Source organism: Lutra lutra, chromosome 2 (genome assembly GCF_902655055.1).
Source record: "Lutra lutra chromosome 2, mLutLut1.2, whole genome shotgun sequence".
In the NCBI taxonomy this organism is placed as follows: domain Eukaryota; kingdom Metazoa; phylum Chordata; class Mammalia; order Carnivora; family Mustelidae; genus Lutra; species Lutra lutra.
Genome location: NC_062279.1, coordinates 74,939,053 through 74,949,425, shown reverse-complemented (window position 1 = coordinate 74,949,425; position 10,373 = coordinate 74,939,053).

The following is a 10,373-nucleotide window of genomic DNA, read 5'->3' as shown; positions in this document are numbered from 1 at the left end:
ATTATCTCTTTTAATAACTAATTACAATAGATAAAATGAAACTTAAGGGATTTGCACTAGTTCAAACAACCATAAAGTGTAAAATTAAGACTTAAAATCTAACTTCAAACCAACACCTTAAAAACTCAGCTGTTCTTTCTGATAGGGTATTAGTCGAGAAAGTCAAAAACTTATACTCTTTGAAATCATATGACTCTCTTCATTTTTATTTCCATGCTCCTCAATATATATACCTCTTAATACTGTACTGTCATTATTTGCTTACTTGTTTACCTCTCCCACAGTCCCACTCTTACATTTTGTTTTTTAGTTTGTTTGTATACCAAAAGTTCATAAGGTATCTAGGTATTAAACACAGAATAATTTTTAATCATATTAATGCTTTGTAAATGATGTCATTTCTTTCAATATTAAAAAGAAACCATCTCTACTAGAAATTGTTGCACTGCAACATTTTCAAAAATGCTTATTTTGTTTATATTCCTGATTCAATCCTGGCAAGAAATTTATATAGTGTGTCTCATTTGACCATCTCATTGTGGCAACTGCCTACTTTTTTCTTAGTTGCCTAATAATAATTAACAAACCACATGTACCAAGAAACATCAATCTTTAGTAAACTATAATTGACTTGGTTCATATATGAACACTGTTAATGGTTACCTTTATGTTATCAATATCATATATTGCAAATTAGCCGTGCAATGAACAACACCGCTTATCTGCATGTCTTCATTTGTAATTTACATAGTTTCTTATTTACTGAGCTACACAGACCAAACTTAGAAGATGTATATGGGGAGGGAAACACTGTCAAACTTCTATATTTAAACCATAAAATCAAAGCATAAGAAATAAAATTAAATATCTAAGCCATGCCCTTTGGCGACAAATTTCTTATGAATATAATAAAATTTATCAAAAATCTGATTTGAGTTCAGTTAATTCCATGAAAACATGCAATAATGATAGCTAATATTTATTGAGGTCTATTATATGTCAGGTTTTTTTTCTGAATACATGCATTAACTCATTTAATCCTCACAACAACTTTATACAACCAGCATTATTATTTTACCCATTTTATAGATGGGCAAACTGAGATACAGAAATGGAAAGCACTTGCAAAGGCCATGTGCAGTTGATGTTCCAAGTAGTATTAAGAGCTCAAATAATCTATCCTCTTAGCCTCCCTAATCACTGTGCAATACTGCCCCTATTTAAGTAAATACCAAATAGAATTGATAATTATTAATGAGCACACACAGAACAGCATTAGTAATAAGGGAGTGCTTTGGCCCATGTTCTTGACCTGTTTCCTGGGACAGTATTCTGGTTCTACCATTTTCTAGCTGTGTATTTCAAGTTCCTCATCTACAAAATGAGAGTATTAACAGTATTGATTTTATAAGGTTGTTGTGATGATTGCATATATATGAAGAGCTTCAAACAGTGCCTGGAACAGACTAAATATTAGTTATTAGAATCTTCCAACTAAAAGCAGATTACTTCTCCTCTTGGTAAACATTCACTTAGATACAGTTTATATAAAAATTAATAAACTATGATTCCAATTTATAGATCAGTCTATTGTGTACTTATTAGAATGAGTTCTCTTTCAAAAGTTCTGAAGTATATGCAAGGCTGAGGCGTGGTATTAGACTTGGACTGACTTTTAATTTTGTTTTAATTTGTGAGCCATCCATAAAAAATATGGATGGCAGTTTCTTAAGTGTGCAGTTAAGATTCCTGTAGTCACATAAGTGTACAGCAGTAAAGAGTGATTTACTGGATTCATGGTTAGGCTGTGGACTTGAGTCAGAAAGGCTGGCTTCAGCACCCTGGACAGTACCTGACCCAGCTTGCACTCCTTCATTACTGGGACTTCTTGAATAAAGAGGCATGATCGGAAAAGACTCGGTATTTTCTAGCAAATTGAGCAAGAATATATACATGTGCATATACATTCATTAATGTCTTATATATATAGCAGTATTTATTACTCTGCTCACAAGAAATCAAGATTACTACAGCAGCTAAATGTGTCAAGCAAAAACTAAACAAGGAAAAAGTTAAAAGAATAGCTAAAATTTCAGAAGCACTATATTGTTCCCATATTTTTAGTTACCAAAAGAATGCATAATTGTAATTTTCTTAATTTTTTAAAATCACTGATTTATATGTTTTTAGTGCAGTGGAGCATATTTAAAGTGGGAAGATTCATGACACTGGTATGAGTTGGCAATAATATTTTATGTCTTATTTTACTTAATGGCAACTTATGTGCTGTATAAAGTTTATATTTAAAGGATATTTTAAGAATAACTTCATAATCTTATCCTCTGGAAGATAATTCCATGGTCAATATACGCTTTCCAATCCAAGATGTTTGCACTTAAGTTTTTCAATATTTTACCATAGAATTATAAACTTTCAGTGTGCTTTTACTGTAGTAAAATTACTAAATTTGCTTCTGCTTCTTTGCATTTAAAAATAAGACAGATTAACTTCTGTAAATTCTCTTTGTAAATTCTCTTTGTAAAATTAAATTGTAAATTTAAAATTAACTTTGTAAATTCTCTCTAAGATAATGGTATTGTGTAAGTTCCCATAGCAAGCAGTCAGCTTTCTTTGGCAAATATTTATCTCTACATATGATTTCCATTCCTAAATTCATAAAACCTTTCTAGATTTGCTTTTTTTTTTTTATTTATTTATTTGACAGAGAGATCACAAGTAGGCAGGGAGGCAGGCAGAGAGAGAAAGGAAGGGAAGCAGGCTCCCCGCAGAGCAGAGAGCCCTACGTGGGGCTCGATCCCAGGACCCTGGGATCATGACCTGAGCTGAAGGTAGAGGCTTTAACCTGCTGAGCCACCCAGGTGCCCTAGATTTGCTTTTTATAAATGACATCTCGCCTTTTTCTGGATCCTTCCTCTAGATTTCTGTTGTACTCTATCACTGCATGTTTTTATATTTTAAATTTTTAATTCTATTTTGCAATGAACGTTCCTTGCCCTGTTAGACATCAGCTCCTTAAAAACACAGATTATATCCCCTCCGCATTTGCAATTTCCACATTATCTAATATAATGCATTATGCATGGAAGGCCCTTAAACAAAGTTTATGAAAGAGCCATAAAATATTTTGGATATCAACTTGTTTGAAGTAGTGTGCACTGGAGGATGGTTTGTGGTATTCAGTACATTCTTCATTGGGTAACTTTTCAGAAAAGTAAGATAAGTATGCATTTCTACAAATATATTTTAACAATTATGTAGCAGAATTAATAATCATCAAATATAGCAGTCAAACTAGTATTGTAGTAATGTCTACTAGTTCTGCCTTAGAATAAAATATTTCCTGTTATGAAGGAACCCGTTGTGATGCAAAGTATTTTGATGCAGAGGATTCCTCCAAATAGGCTGGCAGAAAAGATTTCAAAGGCCACAGAAGAGAAAGGCACACAGAATAAATTAAAATACTCAAATAATTTATTTAATCAGTAAAGAAACATCATGAGAAGCAAAGGGGAAAAGATGGCATAGGTGAATGTACTTAAAATAGGACCTAAGCAGAGTGGAAAATGACACTACCAAACTTCTGGGTTATGCAATTCTCCCTCTCTGCTTCTTTGTCTCTGTGTCTCTCTCTGTCTCTCGGTGTGTGTATATACATATATGTGTATATACATACATTGATACACACACACACACACACATACATACACAGAGAGGAATATCACCTCTCTTTCATTCTTCTAATCTGCACTGTCCACTAATAGTATAGTTACAAGAAACAGAATTGAGATTTGAGTATATAGGTTCCGCAAACAGAAGCAGCCTAGGACCAGCACACATACTTTCTCTACCAGAGGGATGCAGGGCAAGTATGCCCGAGCAGTCATAGGACCTACTCTTGAAAATCTCACTGGACTCAGCCTATATGAGAACCTATGGACTTTATTTGTGTTTCTTGGATAGAAGACATATGAGGCTTGAATGGGCCTTACCAGTGAGAGACCAAATCAAAACTTGGAGAATACTCAAGGGCTTATATATATTTAGTGCCTCATGAATACTATGTGTCTCCCATATATTTACATTGCCACAAATATTAGGTGTCTTTCGATCTATCTTTTTATATCCATGTTCATCCCGCGCATATCCTGCTTACTCCTTACTTATCTTACTTGGCTCATGTTATAGATTCTGCCTACATCTCACTAGCTACTTCCTTACACATTATATATATACAACCCTACACATCTTATGAATCTTGCCTATGTGTTCCTCCTCTTATTCCTCTTCTATGGGATATTCAACTATTTTCAAATAATTTGTTCAAAAAAAACCCCTCTGTAGCAATATTAAAAATTGAGCCATTAGACTAAAAATATATTGTGTATTTAAAATATTCAGAAAAAATAGACAGTAAGTTTAACAAACACAAACCTTCCACAATAAAAATTATTTCTATAGAATGTAATAGCATTAGAAGGCATCAAGGATATAAAGACAGAAAAGAAGGAGAAGGATTCAACAATTTAAGAGATCCTGCTAAGAGGGGTGCCTAGGTGGCTCAGTCCATTAAGTGTTTGCCTTTGGCTCAGATCATGATTCCAGGGTCCTGGGATAGAGCCCCAGGTGGGGCTCTCTGCTCACTGGGAGCCTGTTTCTCCCTCTCCCTGCTGCTCCCCCTGCTTGTAATGTGTGTGTGTGTGTGTGTGTGTGTGTGTGTGTGTGTGTGTGTGTGTGTGAGTGTGTGTCAAATAAGATAATAAGATACTGGTAAGAGTTGCTGTAATGGTTAGGATAAACTAGGTTATGTTGTGCTCATAAACACCCCAAATCTCATTCTTAAAATTCTCACTCACTCTTCAGGTCCAACACAGATTCTGTTAGGAACAGAATTCTACTATCTTTTTGTAAGGATTTTATTTATTTATTTGAGAGAGAGAGAGAGAGAGAATTCAAACGGGGAGGGGCAGAGGGAGAAGCAGACGCCCCACTAAGCAAGAAGCCCTATGCGGGGCTCGATCCCAGAACCCAGGGATGATGACTGAGCCAAAGACAGACACTTAATGACCAAGCCTCCCAGACACCCCTGGAAGTCTGCTATCTTATAATGTCACCATTTCAATACAAGGCTTTATGTTTTAACATGGCAGGAGGTAAGTGAAGGGAGCAGCTGTAGTGATTTTTAAGTGCTTCTACGAGAAGTAACACACATCACTTTCATTCACATTTTCTCGCCAACAAAAAGTCACTTTGCCACACCTAGTTTCAAGGAGGTATGTGGCAAGAAAGAAAGGAAAACTGGAAGTTTTGGAAAACACTGGCAAAGTCTTTCATGGTGATTATTAACATGAAAACATTAATCAGAGATTTATCAAATTGAAAGGCAACATGAAATAGTGAAAATTAAATACCAATATCTGTCTGTATACACATTACATATCTATATATTCATATACATATACACACATAATATATATGCATATAGTTGTATGTTTACACCTATATTTATAGACATACACACATCACTGGGATGAACTGCATGCAATGCCACCCCTAGTCAGCAGAAAATTTGATATCAAAATAATCTACATTAGGGTGACTCCTCCCATTCCAGATGGTTCATGAGTTGGTCCTTATAGTATAAAAAGCATACCCTACAATTTGTCAGCTATTTCTTAGAACAATGAGGTCAGGATTATTCATTCAAATGTGACATAGGACAGCCGAAGTCACAATATTAGTGTAAATAAGCTTTCCTCATATGGTACTACCATGACAGCTTGAAAGAAAATCAACATCCCCCTTCTGAAATGTCATAGTTTCATGTAACTTGTGAGAAATGTAGCATCAACATTCGTTGGGATGTGTGGGGAAGACTGAACTCGAATGAGAATGCCCACAGACTTTGGAAAACAGAGCCTACCCTGCTGCCTGCACTATCGGGAAAGAATGAGCAGAATCAGTTCCGATTAGCCTGGAGGCTACAGCTGAAATTCCTGAACCAACAAGACCTCAGAAGAATGCCTTTCTTCTGGGAAGAAGAGCCCTGGGAAGAGATGAAAAGGTGGGGATGAGGTAAGACTCCTGACTTGAGATTTAGAGAGGCCTCTTAGGAGGATGAGCAGAGAGAAGTAAGGACCCATGGCTGAGAGGGAAGGTCCACAAGTCCATACTCTTGGGTTAGTTTTATATGTTTGCATTTTATGTTTTTGTGTAATATAAATCAGATCCTTTAAGAAAAGAACCGTGTGATTGACTCTAGGTCAAAGTAGATGGTGTCTCATTTTGTGTCTTTTTGCAGTTTCCCAAGCAAGAAGAGACTGAGAGACCTCTAAACCCTACACCTGCATCTTTGAGGATGACGGAATGAAGCTACTCTCATTTCTTAGCAAGTGCCGAGACAACTGCTGACCTACACATGGCTCCCCTAGCTTTCATGATCCTAAGACTGAATTTCCTGTTCCTGAACCTTTCCCCAGCATGGCACACAGTGCCCATGAACACCCTGCAGGGACCTGCAGGAGGGGAGCTAGTATCTGTGCATTGCTCATAAGGCCTTGGAAAATGCACCTCTCTCACTCTTTTTCCTCATCTGTAAAATAGAAATGGTAATATCTGTGCTGTTTCTCTCACTAACACATCATAAGGATCAGAGGAGTAAATGCAGAAGAAAATCTTCTGAAACTGTTAAGAGCTGGTTTTGTTATAAATGATCTGTTTGTTTTTAACATTTAAATTAGGTAGTCTTTATATTTACATAGTTCTTTTTTTAAAAAGTCATTTTCTGAGGGAAAAACTATCTAATCTGGTGCATTATGTATTTTATCCTTAAAGTAAACATACCTTGTGTCAGCCTACTTCTTTCAGATTCCCCTGTGTAGCAAGCTATTCCACCTGTGGTTTTAAGAAGATGAGAATGTTTATTTTAAATACCAAATCTTCTTAAGTGGAAAATATAACACTAACTTTTTGGTGGTCAGCACACCAGTCACTAAAGACTCTTCTACTGATAAATGTGTATACTTTATTATTACAGCTATTCATAACACAACTGACATAACACTGTAATTACATTGTTATCTATTTTTCATAAAAATCTTGACACAGCTTGATGATTTCGTAGAATTTTAGAATATTAAGCTGAAATGGATCTCAGAAATCATTTAAACCATGTCTAGATAAAGTAACTAAGACAAAGAAAGGTTAAGTGGCTTTTATAAGATTCCACAGTTAACCCTTGGCAGAATTATGACTCTGACTTAGAGTCACTTTACTAAATAGTGATTTTTAAAAAGTCTTTATGAATAAGACTTCTCAATTTTATGGAGTAGAGAGAATTTATACTTTGGTGATATGTGAGTAGAAGAAAAAATATTTAAGGCTAAGTAATACATTAAACTGAAATATATATACCCATAATTAGCCAAGCAGTGTTGCATTAAGCTTTAAATATTCATTAATTTCACAGTGTGTAAAAAACACACTATTTCTTAAAATAAAACATGAAGACTATGTAATGTATTAAATCTTACCTGAAGCAGTTAATATGCTGCATAAAGTATTTCTCTTCTAAATCAAATATTCATTCTAAAAAAATTTAATAAAAATTGACCACTAGCACATTTCTATGTGTCCAAAAAGTATCAACAACATAAAAATTTATGCATACAGACACACATATTCTGTAAAATAGCTGAGTCAACTTAAGTCTAAGGTTTCTTTTAAAAGAGAACTACGGTAAAATGTCATCAAGAGCTTTTAAACATGATTCTTTACAATTTAAAATGTAACTATCGGGGCGCCTGGGTGGCTCAGTGGATTAAAGCCTCTGCCTTCGGCTCGGGTCGTGGTTCCGGGGTCCTGGGATCGGGCCCCGCGTCGGGGTCTCTGCTCGGCAGGGAGCTTGCTTCCTCCTCTCTCTCTCTGCCTGCCTCGCTGCCTACCTGTGATCTCTGTCAAATAAAAAAAAAAAAAAAAAATCTTTAAAATGTAACTATCTTTTTTTTGGCTATTATATTTTTATGGCCAAATTCTTTGGTTCCTAACTTGTCTCATGACTATCTAATTCTTTTAATAAACAAAATAATTATTTTTCTTCTTTTGGGAAGTAGCAGCATCCATCTGCCTCTAAATCATGTTGGTGGGAAAAAAAGGTTAGTAAGATATTTAATAAAAGCATAGTTTAGCAGGATTTGAGTTCAATGGCATCAACATATGAATTAAGCATTCTATTTAGCAAATTATATAGGATAATGTCTTTATAATAAATAAACAAAAAGAGACAAAAGGAAGAAGAAATGTTTTTATCCAATCTTTATTCCTTGACATAGAAAACATAGGAAAACCCTTCTTAACAGAAATTTACAATGTGTGAATCAATTTCATGATGGTGATCTAAGAAGCCATAAAATACTGAGTTGAAATTTTTTTTTTTAAGATTTTATTTATTTGACAGACAGAGATCACAAGTAGGCAGATAGACAGGCAGAGAGAGAGAGAGGAGGAGGAAGCAGGCTCCCTGCTGAGCAGAGAGCCCGATGTGGGGCTCGATCCCAGGACCCTGGGATCATGTCCTGAGCCGAAGACAGAGGCCGAAGACACTGAGCCACCCAGGTGCCCCCTGAGTTGAAATTTATCATCAATTCTACTATGTAAAGAGCCCATCATTCAGCAAGACATTTATTGACAAAGAAACAGAAAATTACAAGAGTTGTCATCTCCTTTGAGGGACTGGTATGAGCATCATCAATGAGGTCTTGACCTCCAAGGCTAAGTGGAGGTCTACTGTAGAGCCGCGGCAATCCTTAACACCTTGCGTGGCTTGGCAGCGTGACATCATGTCTGTATCATATCTGTCTTTCCTCCTGTAGAGCATTTAAAGCACCAGGCTTTGCTGTAATCAACAGTGTAAAATATCTGTACTCTTAGAAACTCTCATAGGATTTGAACACAAGTTGAATGAGCTCCAACATCTGTACAAAACTCATTTGTATTACTTGATATTTGAAAGGTGTTTCATAATGAGTGTGTTAATTACCCACTTAATAGAGAGGGGTCATGTTCTGACATTGCTTTGAGCTTGACCATTTGGAAAAAGTTGGTACACAACTTCATCTTCACTCCTCACAGCTTTACCTTTTCCTAGTTATAATTCAATGTCAAGCCCTCTATTTTTATGGAGGATTTATTTAAAAAAAAAAAACAGATCATACAGCCTTTTCTTATTGATTGTAACACTATGCTTGAAGATACTGTACCCTCTGTCATTCAATATCCTCTATCCAAGGACACACATGATCAGTTTGTACTTTAGTTTAGTTCAACAACAAAAAAAAATCATCTTTATAGATGGATGTCCATGCTTTCCATTGTCACAAGATGAAGGCTGTGTTTCTTTCTTTTTTAAAACTTGCTGAATGAAAACAGTATTGAATATACTCACCAAACACTATAATTCAATTCTGGTGCTGAAAACATTTCACTTTTTCTGGTAACTTTAGAGACACCATTCAGTTTTATACTTCCAATAGATAACTTTGAACTCTTATTAAATCTATGAACTTCCTCAAAACTCTCTTTTCAATCCTGCCTTTCTGTTTGCCTACCACAATCTTGGTTCTTCCTTGGAGGCCCAATCTGACATGGACAATGGAGCCTAACCTGAGCAGTAAAATATATTAGGTGGCCCTACCTAGTCAGATTTGTTGTCTGAGATAAGATATAATGTATTAGATTCAGGATCCAGTGAGCTGGGTAACTCATGGATACCTGGAGCCCCACTTAGCAACACATTTCTCTCACCTTCATTCCTTTTCATTGTAAAGATTACGTTTCTGCCTCAGTTTCTGGAATTAACACTCCGTGTTTCTTGTTTGGAGCAGAAGCCTACCCTAAACACTAATTGGCTTTGTTACAATACTGATAACAAGTGTAATATCCAATCATCTTTTTCATACAAGAAAGATACTGTGAGTATCCCTATGTAAGTGCTGGTGTCCTCCAAACCCCAAATTACCCGGAAAACTAATATAGTCATTTACTCTAACTTAAATATAATCACTACTTAGAAACCACAGGTGTTGGACTCTTCACCTGCTATATTGGATTTGCTGATATATTGTTGTTTGCCTAAATCAAGCTCAAGTTTATCATTTGTACTTTTATTCCAGACCATTCCAACCTCAGTGAACTTTCATCACTACAGTCCTACTGCCTTAGTCCAATCATCCTGACTTTCTCGGGCAATTATTTCCTACCTGCTATCTCCCCTGAACCCCTCAATAATCTGCCCCTTCTCGCATGCAGATGAAGACTTTCTCGTTAGATAGCTTCCTCATCCTCACATACTAAACCAT